Source organism: Ursus maritimus, unplaced genomic scaffold, assembly GCF_017311325.1.
Source record: "Ursus maritimus isolate PB19 unplaced genomic scaffold, ASM1731132v1 scaffold_27, whole genome shotgun sequence".
Lineage (NCBI taxonomy): Eukaryota > Metazoa > Chordata > Mammalia > Carnivora > Ursidae > Ursus > Ursus maritimus.
Genome location: NW_024425230.1, coordinates 37,689,293 through 37,701,854, shown reverse-complemented (window position 1 = coordinate 37,701,854; position 12,562 = coordinate 37,689,293). Strand labels below are relative to the sequence as shown.

The 12,562-nt window shown below is 40.4% G+C and overlaps 1 non-coding gene and 1 pseudogene across 1 annotated transcript; one reads left to right on the top strand and one right to left on the bottom strand.

Moving 5' to 3' along the window:
* Positions 1-1,141: 1,141 nt before the first annotated feature.
* LOC121105585 lies at positions 1,142-1,257 on the top strand. Its single transcript, XR_005838196.1, has one exon. It is a non-coding gene; the product is annotated as a U5 spliceosomal RNA (small nuclear RNA).
* An 8,490-nt stretch (positions 1,258-9,747) lies between these two features.
* On the bottom strand, positions 9,748-11,432 carry LOC103679159 (annotated as a pseudogene).
* Between the last annotated feature and the right edge of the window lie 1,130 nt (positions 11,433-12,562).

Below are 12,562 nucleotides of genomic sequence, written 5' to 3'. Positions count from 1 at the left end.
ATATAACACCCAGCGCTCATTCCATCAAGTGCCCTCCTTAATGCCTATCACCCAGGTACCCCATCCCCCCACCCCCCCTCCAGCAGCCCCCAGTTTGTTTCCTATGATTAAGAGTCTCTTATGGTTTGTCTACCTCTCTGATTTCATCTTGTTTTATTTTTCTCAGGTTTGTTTCTTTCACTAATCAGAATCAACAAGCACACCAAAGAACAATACATACAGAACAGCACATTTTAAAAGCATACTATAAGGGTGGGGTGCCTGGCTGGTTCCATTCAAAAAGCACCTGACTCTTGATCTTGGGATCATGAGTTTAAGCCCCACAGTGTGTGTAGAGATTAGTTTAAAAAATAAAATAAACTTAAAAAAAAAAAAAAGTAAAAACACAGGATATGGAGACCCGGGATCTGAACCTGGAATACAAGATTTCATCTCCCAAAACAGCAGCAGGTGGGGCAGGAAACCTGAAGCCAAGCACGCAGGCTCCAATTTTAAACCAGACCCTGACAGGAATTTTTCTCAAACGGCAGACGAAAATGCAGAATGGTGAAGAGTGTACAATCTGGAGGTGCACGGTTAAAACAGGACAAACAAACAAAACACCCGTGTGCCTACCACGCAGCTTACGAAAAAATACCTTTGTGTGCCCTTCCCAACCTTACCCCTCCCTTCCCAGGGAAGGGAGGAACCACCGTCCTGAATTTTGTATCAATCACTTATTTGCTAATTTTCTCTTATTCGGTTTAATGGCAGTCTTTACTCGACAGAAACCAAACTGCGTACAGATATATAAAACATAAAGCCCGAGTCTCTTATCAATAGGGCGTTTAGATCCCAGTCAGTCCATCCTCTGCTTCGCCCCCTAACGGTAACGCCGAGGTACAGCGTGAATACGAACCTATTTTCCCAACCGAAACAGGGGTGACTCGATTATTTGCATACCCACAGTGCACTGCACACGGTACAAATTTAAAACAATAAAACCTTAAAACTCTCCCACTCATATGTCTTACAATTAGATCTCTACTTACAGGGTAACCTAAAAATTTTTATTCAGGCTCTGAGTCTTGTATTAACTAGACACCATCAGTGTACTAGGAGTTTTCTTTACCTGAGGTGTGAGTTACAGGACTTTATCAACGTACTCTGGTTTCTCTTCAGATCGTATAAATCTTTCGCCTTTTACTAAAGATTTCCGTGGAGAGGAACAACTCTGAGTCTTAAACCAATTTTTTGAGGCCTTGCTTTGGCGAGGCTTATATATGGTTTTTAAAAACAGATCGGTGTTTTTCGAACGCGTGAATTTCATGTTCTTTATTTAGCACATGTTTTTAGTATCTGCTTATGTTTAAGTGTTTGGGTTAATCTTTTTTTAGTTTTGGGTGTATGAAATGGATTACGTGGTGGTTTTTTATCTACGTTTTGCAGCATTAGAATAGTACTCCTTTTGGGGTTTTTTTGGAGTTGTTTGTTTGAAATTCGGGAGTTTATTCGGTCGGTTACGTGTGTTGGCTCTTTTTTTTGTTTTTTCACTTGCGGTTCTCTTTCCAAGTGGAAACAGCGGGACTTGAAAGTTTACCTCAGCTTTTCACTTTTCTTTTTCTTCTGTGATTGTCCTTAACTTCTACATACGAGTGAAATCATATGATACTTGTCTTTATTTTGCTCAACATAATATTTTCTAGTTCCATCCACATATTTGCAAAGGGCGAGATTTCATTCTGGGTTTAGTTTTACAAGGCAGTTAAGTAAAAAAAAAAAGGCTCTGTTGCTCTCCTGTCAAGTAGAAGCAGGAGAATTTAAAGTTTTTTAAGAAGCTCGTTAAATAAGATAAAAGGAAACCGTATGGAGTTGATTTTATCTAATCTAGTCCGAGATCTTGTTTCATCGTGAAACCAATACAGAAGATTAAAAGTGCTTGCATTGTCTTTTTTGGTGCTAAACCTTCTAAATCCAGCATGTATCTTGCACTTTCTGTATTTCAATCGGGACTAGCTGCTCCTCAAGCGCTCAACCAGCAGGTGAAAATAATGAGCGTATTGGGCAGTACAGGTTTTGTATTAATTACATTGCCGGAACAGACCAGTTCATAGATCTTTTCTCTCTTCGTGGAGGTTTGGTTTCTTTCCCTAGATTTTGGTTATTAGTATGATGTTACTAACAATGAATACCTGCAAGACTTTCGTTTTCTAAAGTGTGGAATAGAACCACTGGGTCAGGGCAGGTAAATGTAATAATTTGTCCCAGGAGTGAATGTACCCATTTCCATCAATGGCATTTGTGTATTTCCATAGCTTCTCGTCCTTACTGGCCGTTGGTTTGCTGACTTTAATTTTTGTCTATCTGGTAGTTATGAAATGATATCTGACGGTAGTTTTTTAATGTACATTTCTCTAATTACTACTGAGGTTGAGTATCTTTTCAAAGTTGTTTTTTTTTTTTTTTTTTTGGCCATCATGGTTTACCTTCATTGAAATGCCTGTACGTGTCTTTCACCCATTTTTTTCCTTATATTGTGAATCTTTGTCTTAATTATTTTGGGAGTGTTTTTAACACAGCCTCTAGACTCGAGAGACTTCTATTTTTTTAAGATTTATTTATCTGAGAGAGAGCGCACGCGTGCACAAATGAGGGTGAGGAGCAGAAGGAGAGGGAGAGAGAAACCTCAAGCTGACTCCATGCTGAGTGCATAGCCTGACGCGGGGCTAGATCCCACAACCCCGAGATCACAACCAGAGCTGAAACCAAGAGTCTGACACTTATTCGACTCAGCCACCTAGGTGCCCCAAGAGAGATTGTAAATAGTAATTCTTTGTTGGTTATATGATGCAGTTACCTTCTTTCCGCTTATAGCTTCCCTTTCCATTCTTCTTATAGTGTGTCTTGGTGAACTGGTCTTAATTTTAATGTCAGATTGATTTTTTTCATTCTGATTTGTGCTTTTTTTGTGTGTTTTGTTTAATAAATCACTACCTCAAGTTATTAAGGAAATTCTATCTTTTAAAGCTATGTCTTTCATATTTAAGTCCTTGATTCTTCTGGAACCGAATTGTTGTGCATAGTGTGAAGTGTGGATCAGTTTTTATCCACCCCCCCTCCTCCCACTGACTGACAGTTGTCCCACACTATTTATTTACTGACTGGTTTCTCCTTTCCCACTGATCTTCAGTGACAACACTGACATAAATCAGCTTTCCTTATATACAAGGGAATGTTTCTGGGCTCTCTCTAATTTTTTCTTAAACCAGTCTATTGAAGTATGATTGATTATGAAAAGCTGTACTATTTAATGTATACAACTTGGTGAGTTTGTAAATAAGTATATGCATCTATGAAACCATCACCACAGTCAATGCCATAAACATTGTGGCTCTCTATTCTGTTCCTTGAAATACCATACATCCTAATTGCTGTGGGTTTATAATAAGATAAAACTCGAAATCATATAGCCTTAGTTCCTCTAGTTGGTTTTCTTTTTAGGGGTAATTTGGCTACCTTTTGGTCTTTCAAAAATGTTTAAAATTGCCTTGTCAATTTCCACGAAAATCCTTGTTGGATCTGTATTAAGCCTGTAAATTAATTAGGGAGAATTGAATCTTCATCTTGTTAATGGACAGGATTTGTCTCTCTGTATGTTTAAGTCTTCTTTATTTTTTTCAGTAAAATGTTAAAAATGTCTACTAAGGATCTTACATCCTTTGTTAATTTTTAAAGTTGCATTTCCTAACTATACATTGCTCTTGTGGGTAAATGTAGTTGACTCGGGGCACCTGGCTGGCTCAGTTGGTAGAACATATGACTCTTGATCTCAGGGTCCTGAATTCAAGCCCCACACTGGGAGTAGAGTCTAATTAAAAAAAAAAAAAATGTAGTTGACTCTTGTATAGGATCTTATATCTGGCAATCTTACTTGACTCTTTCATTAACTCTAATAAGTTGTGTGTAGATTATTTTGCATTTTCTATTGACAAAATCATATTATCTGGGATCTTTTCATTTCTTCTACTATTTAGATTTATTTTTTCTTATTGAGCAGTCAGCATATACAATGTTTCTTATATAATAAGTAGAAATGAGTTAAGTGGACCGTTTTTCTGATGCCCGATTTTAAAGGAATGCTTTTAAATGCTTCTCTATTGACTTTGATGTGTCTTATAGGTATTACATACCTTTTATGGGGTAAAGGATGCTTATATTCTCAGTTTACTAAGAACTTTTACTGAATCTATTAAGTTATGATCATATGATTTTTCTTTTATTTAAAATTTTTTTTTAAAGATTTTATTTATTTGAGAGCAAGCGAACACGAGCAGGGGGAGGGGCAGAAGGAGAAGCAGACTCCCCACTGAGCAGGGATCCAGACTCAGGGCTTGATCTGGCACTCCGGGATCAGACCAGAGCCCAAGGCAGACGCTTAACTGCTTAACCCACTGAGCCACCCAGGCGCCACTTTTTTTTTTTAAGACTTTATTTATTGATTTTTCTTTTAGATTGTTAATGTGGTGGGTGGCATTGAGTGATTTCCAAATGTCCAGCCAGTCTTGCATTTCTATAATAAATCTGTTTTAGACAAAATACCATAAACTGCGGGGCGCTTGGGTGGTTCAGTTGTCAAGCGTCTGCCTTCTGGTCAGGTCATGATCTCACTGTCCTGGGAGCGAGCCCTACATCGGGCTCCCTGCTCAGCGGGGAGTCTGCTTCTTCCTCTCCCACTCCCCCTGATTGTGTTCCCTCTCTCACTGTCTCTTGTCTGCCAAAAAAAAAAAAAAAGACTCGAGAGGCGATCAGGATGACACATGGGGGTTAATCTAAAGCCACACAGCCCACTGGCAATAAAATAGATGCCACAAATGTGAGCCACGCATATATTTAAAAAAAAAAAAAAAGAAACAGCAACAACACATAAACTGGGTGGCTCGAACAACAGAAATTTATTTCTCACAGTTCTAGAGGCTGAAAGTCTAAGATCAGGGTGCCAAAAGATAGTTGCTGCCCCTGCCCCTTCCTCAGACTGCAGACAGCTGACTTATTGTATCTTCTTCACATGGTAGGAAAAAGAGCTAGCTAGCTCCCTAGCCATTAATAAGGCCATTAATTCCATTTATGAGGGCTCCACCCCCATGACCAAATTACCTCCCAGAATCCCCACCTCCTTGTATCATCACACTGGGATTAGGGTTTCAACAAAGGAATTTGGCCGGGGGCGAGAGGGGGCACACACTCAAGCCACTGAAAAACACAACTTGATCACATTGTATTTTTAAATATTTTTGTACTCAGTTTCTTGACATTGTTATTAGACTTTTATATTTAATTTCTCTAGTGGGATTGGCCTGGCAAAATATTACTTTATTGTTCTATCCTTGTCTTGTTTTATTATCAAGGATATAGAAACTCCTTATACCAGCTGGAGAGTATTTTCTTTCTCTCTCTCTCTCTTTTTTTTTTTTTTTTTTACCTCTGAAAGATTTTGTATCAGGCTGGAATGATCTAGATGTTACTTAAATGTTTTCCAGCAAAGCCATCAAGTCCTGATGTTTTGCTAGTGATTCTTGTCTTTTGTTATATGACATTCAGGTTTTCTTTTTCTTCATGAGTCAATTTTAATTTATATAGACACACACACATATATACAAGTTATATACCTATATCTAAGTTATGTATCTAAGTTATATCTAGGTGTTATATGTTATATATGTATAATATACATTTTCTGCAGTTTTAAAACTCATTGGCACACAGTTCATATTCTCTATCATTTGACTCTGCTCTATTGTAATGTCCTTTTTTTCATTCTTAATATTATTTATTTATGCCTTCTCTTTCTTAGACCTTATAAATCTTGTCAGATGTTGTCAGTTTTATTAGTTTTTTTTCCCAAAGAACCGAAGTTGGAGTTTGATGATCCTCTCTAGTGTATCTTTTATCCCCCCACTATTTTCTGGTTATATCTTCAATATACTCTTCTATACTTTTTTGGTAGTTTTTCTATTGTTTTAAGAGGAATTCTTGTGGCATTCAACAAGTTGATTTAAAAATTCATTTCGGGGACACCTGGGTGGCTCAGTCGGTGAAGCATCTGACTCTTGATTTCGGCTCAGGTCATGATCTTAGGGTCATGAGATCGAACCCCATGTTGGGCTCTGTGCTCAGTGTGAAATCTGCTTGAGATTGTATCTCCCTCTCCCTTTGCCCTTTCCCCTTCTCTCTCTCTCTCAAATATTAAAATAATAAAGGACAATAACAATTCATTTGGAAAAGAAAATGGTGTATCACAATAATACTTTGTTACTACACCTAGTTTCTCATGTTCCACTGGATGTTATTCTTATTTTGCTTTTCCTCACAGACTAGAAGCTTCTAACAGGCCCAGTCTCCTCTTTCCTTGTATGCCCTGGCCTGGGCCATGGAATAGTACTTCCCAGGGAATGTGGAAGGAAGCAGCAGGAGGAAGACAATCTCCCATTAAGTGGTCTCAACAGGAGCCAGTCCTCTCTGTGAGAAAACAGAGGTTTCTCCCGGCCTGCCTCACTGGGTGTGGTGAGAAGCAGATGAGAGTGTGGATACAAAAGGAAAATGTCTAAAAGTGATGTGCAAATTAAGCATTGCTCTAATCTTCCAAAAGTAGACAGTAACACAGAGGTTCCCTGCAGAGCTCCTCCCTGCATCTTCGGGACAGATATGACCTTTTCCAGAAAGGCAGAGGCAGATAAGGAAAACCCCTTGTCCAGCCAGTCCCTGCAGCCGGAACTCTGGGTGCTGCTCTGGCCACACCATGTCACTGTGCAAACAGCACCTCAAGAATGCCAGGGATGGGGCCCTCTGGTTAGTGATGACACCTCACTTTGGGTCTTCAGAGGGTGAAGGAATCCCTCCCTGGTGCTCAGCCTAACACAGAGCTGAGAAAGCAACCCCAGGCACTCACTTCTGTTTCCTCAGTGTCTGAATCAGCCCTGTTGGGGGGCGAGTACCCTCACAGCCCAGAACACTGTCCCCAGCCCTCCCTGGGATCCCACACTAGCAAGCCCTGGCTGCCTCTCCTTTCAGAGGGCCCCCTACAAGATCCCTTTCCCATCCAGTCTTTCTAAGGGCAGCCCTGGAGGGTCTCCAGAACACACAAGAACTCAAATTATACTCCCCTTTCCAGGACATTGGGATTGTTGTCTGGGGGAGCCTGTCAATAGAGCAGCCTCTTGTTTTCCTCAAGGGTATTTTACCTCCTGTGGGGACACAGGGACTTTCTGATTCTTTCTCTCTCTCTCTCTCTTTTTTTAATAGATGTATTCAGCATTTATTAGGAAATATTTATTTGGGGCATTTTTTTCAAGTTCTTGTTTAAATTCCAGTTAGTCGGGGCACCTGGGTGGCTCAGTTGGTTAAGCATCTGACTCTTGGTTTCGACTCAGGTTGTGATCTCACGGTCCTGGGATTGAACCCCACATCGGGCTCCGTGCTCAGTGGGGAGTTGCTTGAGGATTCTCTCCCTCTCGCTCTGCACCCCCCATCTACTCTCTCTAAGATAATCTTTAAAAAAAAATTCCAGTAAACATACAGTGTAGTATTAGTTTCAGCTGTACAAATAGTGATTCAACACTTCTGTACATCCCCCAGTGCTCATCACAAGTTACTCCTTAATCCCCATCACCTACTTAACCCATCCCCCCACCCCCCACCCCTCTCCCCTGGTCACCATCAATTCTGTATAGTTAAGAGTCTGTTTCTTGGTTTGCCTTTCTCTCACTCACCCTCTTTTTTTCCTTTGTTCATTTGTTTTCTTTCTTACATTCCACATGTGAGTGAAATCATATGGTATTTGTCTTTCTCTGACTTATTTCACTTACCATAAGTGAAATCTCTAGCTCCTTCCATATTATTGCAAATGGCAAGATTTCATTCTTTTTTAGGCTGAATAATATTCCCGCGTGTGTGTGTCTACACACATTTCCTTTATCCATTCATCAGTCCATGGACACGGGCTGTATCCGTAATTTGGCTATTGTAAATAATGCTGCAATGAGCATAGGGGGGCATGTATCCCTTTGAATTGATATTTTTGTGTTCTTTGGGTGAATACCTAGTATTGCGATTTCTGGATCACAGGGTAGTTCTATTTTTAAATTTTTGAGGGACCCCCATCCTGTTTTCCACAGTGGCCATACCAGTTTGCATTCCCACCAACAGTGCAGAAGCGTTTCCCTTTCTCCACATCCTCACCAGCACCTGTTGTTTTTGTGTTGTTAATTTTAGTCATTCTGACAGGTGTGAGGTGATCTCTCAGGGCAATTTTGATTTGCACTTCCCTGATGACAACTGATGTTGAGTATTTTTTTCATGTGTCTGTTGGCCATCTGGATGTCATCTTTGGAGAAATGTCTGTTCATTTCTTCTGCCCATTTTTTGATTGGATTATTTGTTTTTTTGGGTATTGAGTTTTTTTTTTTTTAAGATTTTATTTATTTGAGAGTCACCTGGGTGGCGCAGTCGTCCAGCGTCTGCCTTCGGCTCAGGGCGTGATCCCGGCGTTCTGGGATCGAGCCCCACATCAGGCTCTTCTGCTGGGAGCCTGCTTCTTCCTCTCCCACTCCCCCTGCTTGTGTTCCCTCTCTCGCTGGCTGTCTGTCTCTGTCAAATAAATAAATAAAATCTTTTTTAAAAAAAGATTATTTGAGAGAGAGAGAGCACATGAGTAGGGGGAGGGGCAGAGGGAGAAGCAGACTCCCTGCTGAGCAGGAAGCCCCACGCAGGGCTGGATCCCAGGATCAGGGGATCCCAGGATCCCTGGGGTCATGACCTGAGTCAAAGTAAGCCACTTAACCGACTGAGCCACCCAGGCACTCTGGGTGTTGAGTTTTATAGGTCTTTTATATATTTTGGATATTAACACTTTATTAGATATCATTTGAGAATATCTTCTCCCATTTAGTAGGCTGCCTTTCAGTTTTGTTGTTTCCTTGGCTGTGCAGAAGCCTTTTATTTTGATGTAGTCCCAATAGATTATTTTCGCTTTTATTTCCCTGGCCTCAGGAGACATATCTAGAAAAAGTTGCTACAGCTAATGTCAGAGAAATTAGTGTCTGTGCTTTTTGCTAGAACTTTTATGATTTCGAGTTTCACATTTAGGTCTTTAATCCACGTTGAGTCTGTTTTTGTGTATGGTGAAAGAGAATAGTCCAGTTTCATTCTTCTGCATGTAGCTGTCCAGTTTTCCCAATACCATTTGTTGAAGAGACTGTATTTTTCCCATTGGATATTCTTTCCTACTTTGTCTAAGCTTAATTGACCATATAATTGTGGGTTCATTTCTGGGTTCTATTCTGTTCTATTGATCTGTCTGTTTTTGTGCCAGTACCATACTGTCTTGATCACTACAGCTTTGTAATATAACTTCAAGTCCAGAATTATGACATCTCCAGCTTTGCTTTTCTTTTTCAAGGTTGTTTTGTCTATTCAGGGTCTTTTGTGGTTCCATACAAATTTAGGATTGTTTGTTCTAGTTCTGTGAAAAATGCTGTTGGTATTTTGATAGGGATTGTGTTAAATGTACAGATTGCTTTGGGTAGTATAGACATTTTAATAGTTCTTCTTCTGACCCATGAGCATGGAATGTCTTTCCATTTCTTTGGATCATCTTCAATTTCTTTCATCAGTGTTTTATGATTTTCAGAGTACAGGTCTTTCACCTCTTTGGTTAGGTTTATACCTAGGGGGTTTTTTTAATTAAAAAAAATTAAAGGTTTTATTTATTTATTAGAGAGAGAGAGAACAAGCTCTCAGGTTGGCAGTAGCCTGAGTTGCCCCCACAGCTGTGAGCTGCTGAATCTTCTGGCTCATGATCTCCATGACACCCTGTCTCATGGCTTGCTTCGCCTGCAGAGATGGCTAGATTTTCTCCATTTGCTCGGTGAAGTCTGTCTTCCTCTCAAAAAAGTCCTTGGCATCCTCAGGTGTCTTTTCTACATAGTAGCCTATTCCCACAACAATGAGAACATGGTCCACGTCCTGTAGCTTCCCAGGGAGATACATAGAACTTGTCAGTGGAATGAATAATTCTTTCCCCTTGATCTTCAGCACATTCAGATGGTCCCTGGCTTCCACACACTTGGTCTGTACCCCTTGACCTGGGCAGTGGACGTGGACAAGAGCTCCACTTTGTGGTTCAGCTAGCTCTTGAGCTTCTCCAGCTGTGGCAATTTCAGCTCTGTGATGTTAACTGCTCCATGTTGGGAAGGAGGACTAACTATCTTATTATTTTTGGTGCAATTGTAAATGGGATTGATTCCTTAATTTCTCTTCCTGCCGCTTTGTTATTAGTGTATAGAAATGCAACAGAGGGGCGCTTGCCTGGTGCAGTCAGTTGGGCATCTGACTTGGTTTCAGCTCAGGTCTGATTTCAGGGTCATGAGATTGAGCCCCACATTGGGCTCCACATTCAGCGTGGAGTCTGCTCAGGTTTCTCTCTCGCTCTTCCTCTGCCCCTCCCCACTGTGTGCTCTGTCTCTCTCTGAAATAAATAAATAAATAAATAATTTGAAAAAAAGAAGGAATGCAGCAGATTTCTGTACGTTGATTTTGTGTTCTGCGTCTTTACTGAATTTGTTTATCAGTTTCAGCAGTTTGTTGGTGGAGGCCTTCGGGTTTTCTATATAGAGTATCGTGTCATTTGCAAATAGTGAAAGTTTTATTTCTTCCTACCAATTTGGATGCCTATATTACTTTTTGTTGTCTGATTGCTATGGTTAGGACTTAGTACTATGTTAAATAAAATTGGTGAGAGTGGGCATCCCTGTTTTGTTCCTGACCGTAGAGAAAAAGCTCTCATTTTTTCCCCAATATAGAATGATGTTAGCTGTGGGTATTTTTATTATGTTAAGGTATGTTCCATCTAAACCTACTTTGTTGAGGGTTTTTACCATAAATGAATGTTGTATTTTTTTTTTAAGATTTATTTATTTATTTATTTGACAGAGACAGAGACTGCCAGCGAGAGAGGGAACACAAGCAGGGGGAGTGGGAGAGGAAGAAGCAGGCTCATAGCGGAGGAGCCTGATGTGGGGCTCGATCCCAGAACGCCGGGATCACGCCCTGAGCCGAAGGCAGACACTTAACCGCTGTGCCACCCAGGCGCCCCTATGAATGTTGTATTTTGTCAAATGTTTTTTCTGCATCTGTTGAAATGATCATATAGTTCTTTTTTTTAAAGATTTATTTATTTATTTAAAAGAAAGAGCACATGCGCACGAGTGGGGGGAGGAGCAGAGGGAGAGAAGCAGATGCCCCCCTGAGTGCAGAGCCTGATGCTGGGCTCAATCTCACTACCTCGAGATCATGACCTGAGCCAAAATCAAAAGTCGGACACTTAACCACCTGAGCCACCAGGCACCATGAAATCATCATCAGTTGTTACCCTTTCTCTTATTGACGGGATGTACCATGTTGATTGATTTGTGAATATTGAACCACACTTGCAACCCAAGAATAAATCCCACTCGATCGTGGTGACTGATTTTTTTAATGTATTGTTGGATTCAGTTTGCTAGTATTTTGTTGAGGATTTTTGCATCTATGTTCATCAGAGATATTGGTTGTTCTCTTTTTTTGTGGTGTCTTTATTTGATTTTGGTATCAGTCATGCTGGCCTCACAGAATGAATTTGGAATTTTCTCTCCTTTTCTACTTTTTGGAATAGTTTGAGAAGAATAGATATTAATTCTCCTTTAAATGTTTGGTAGAATTTGCCTGTGAAGTCATCTAGTCCTGGACTTCTTTTTTTTAATGTAATCTCTTGACCCCAACATCAAGAGTCACACACTCTCCCAAATGAGCCAGCTAGATGCCTCAAATTTGTTCTTCCTAATTTTATTTTATTATTTATTTATTAAAGATTTTATTTTTTAAGTAATCTCTACACCCAATGTAGGGCTACAACCCCAAGATCAAGAGCTGCATGCTCGGGTGCCTGGGTGGCTCAGACAGTTAAGCATCTGGCTTTGGCTCGGATCATGATCCCGGGGTCCTGGGATCAAGCCCCACATTGGGCTCCCTGCTCAGCAAGGAGCCTGCTTCTCCCTCTCCCTCTGCTGCTCCCCCTGCTTGTGTCCCCCCCACAAAAGAAATAAATAGAATCTTTTAAAAATAAATAAATAAATAAATAAATAAATAAATAAATAAATAAAACCTTAAAAAAAAAAAAAAAAGAGCTGCATGCTCTATGGACTAAGCCAGACAGGTACCCCATGGTCCTGGACTTTTCTTTGTTGGAAGTTGGTGTTTTTGTTTTTGTTTTGTTTTGTTTTAATTTGATTAATTTATTTGACAGAGTGAGAGAGAGCGCACAGAAGCAGGGGGAAGGGGCAGAAGCAGAGGGAGAAGCAGACTCCCTGCTGAGCAAGGAGCCTGGTGCAGGACTTGATCCAGGACCTTGAGATCATGACCTGAGCCGAAGGCAGATGCTCAACTGACTGAGCCCCCGAGGCGTCCCTGTTGGAAGTTTTTTGATTACTGATTCAGTTTCTTTGCTGGTTATCAGTCTGTTCATATTTTCTATTTCAGTTTTGGTAATTCA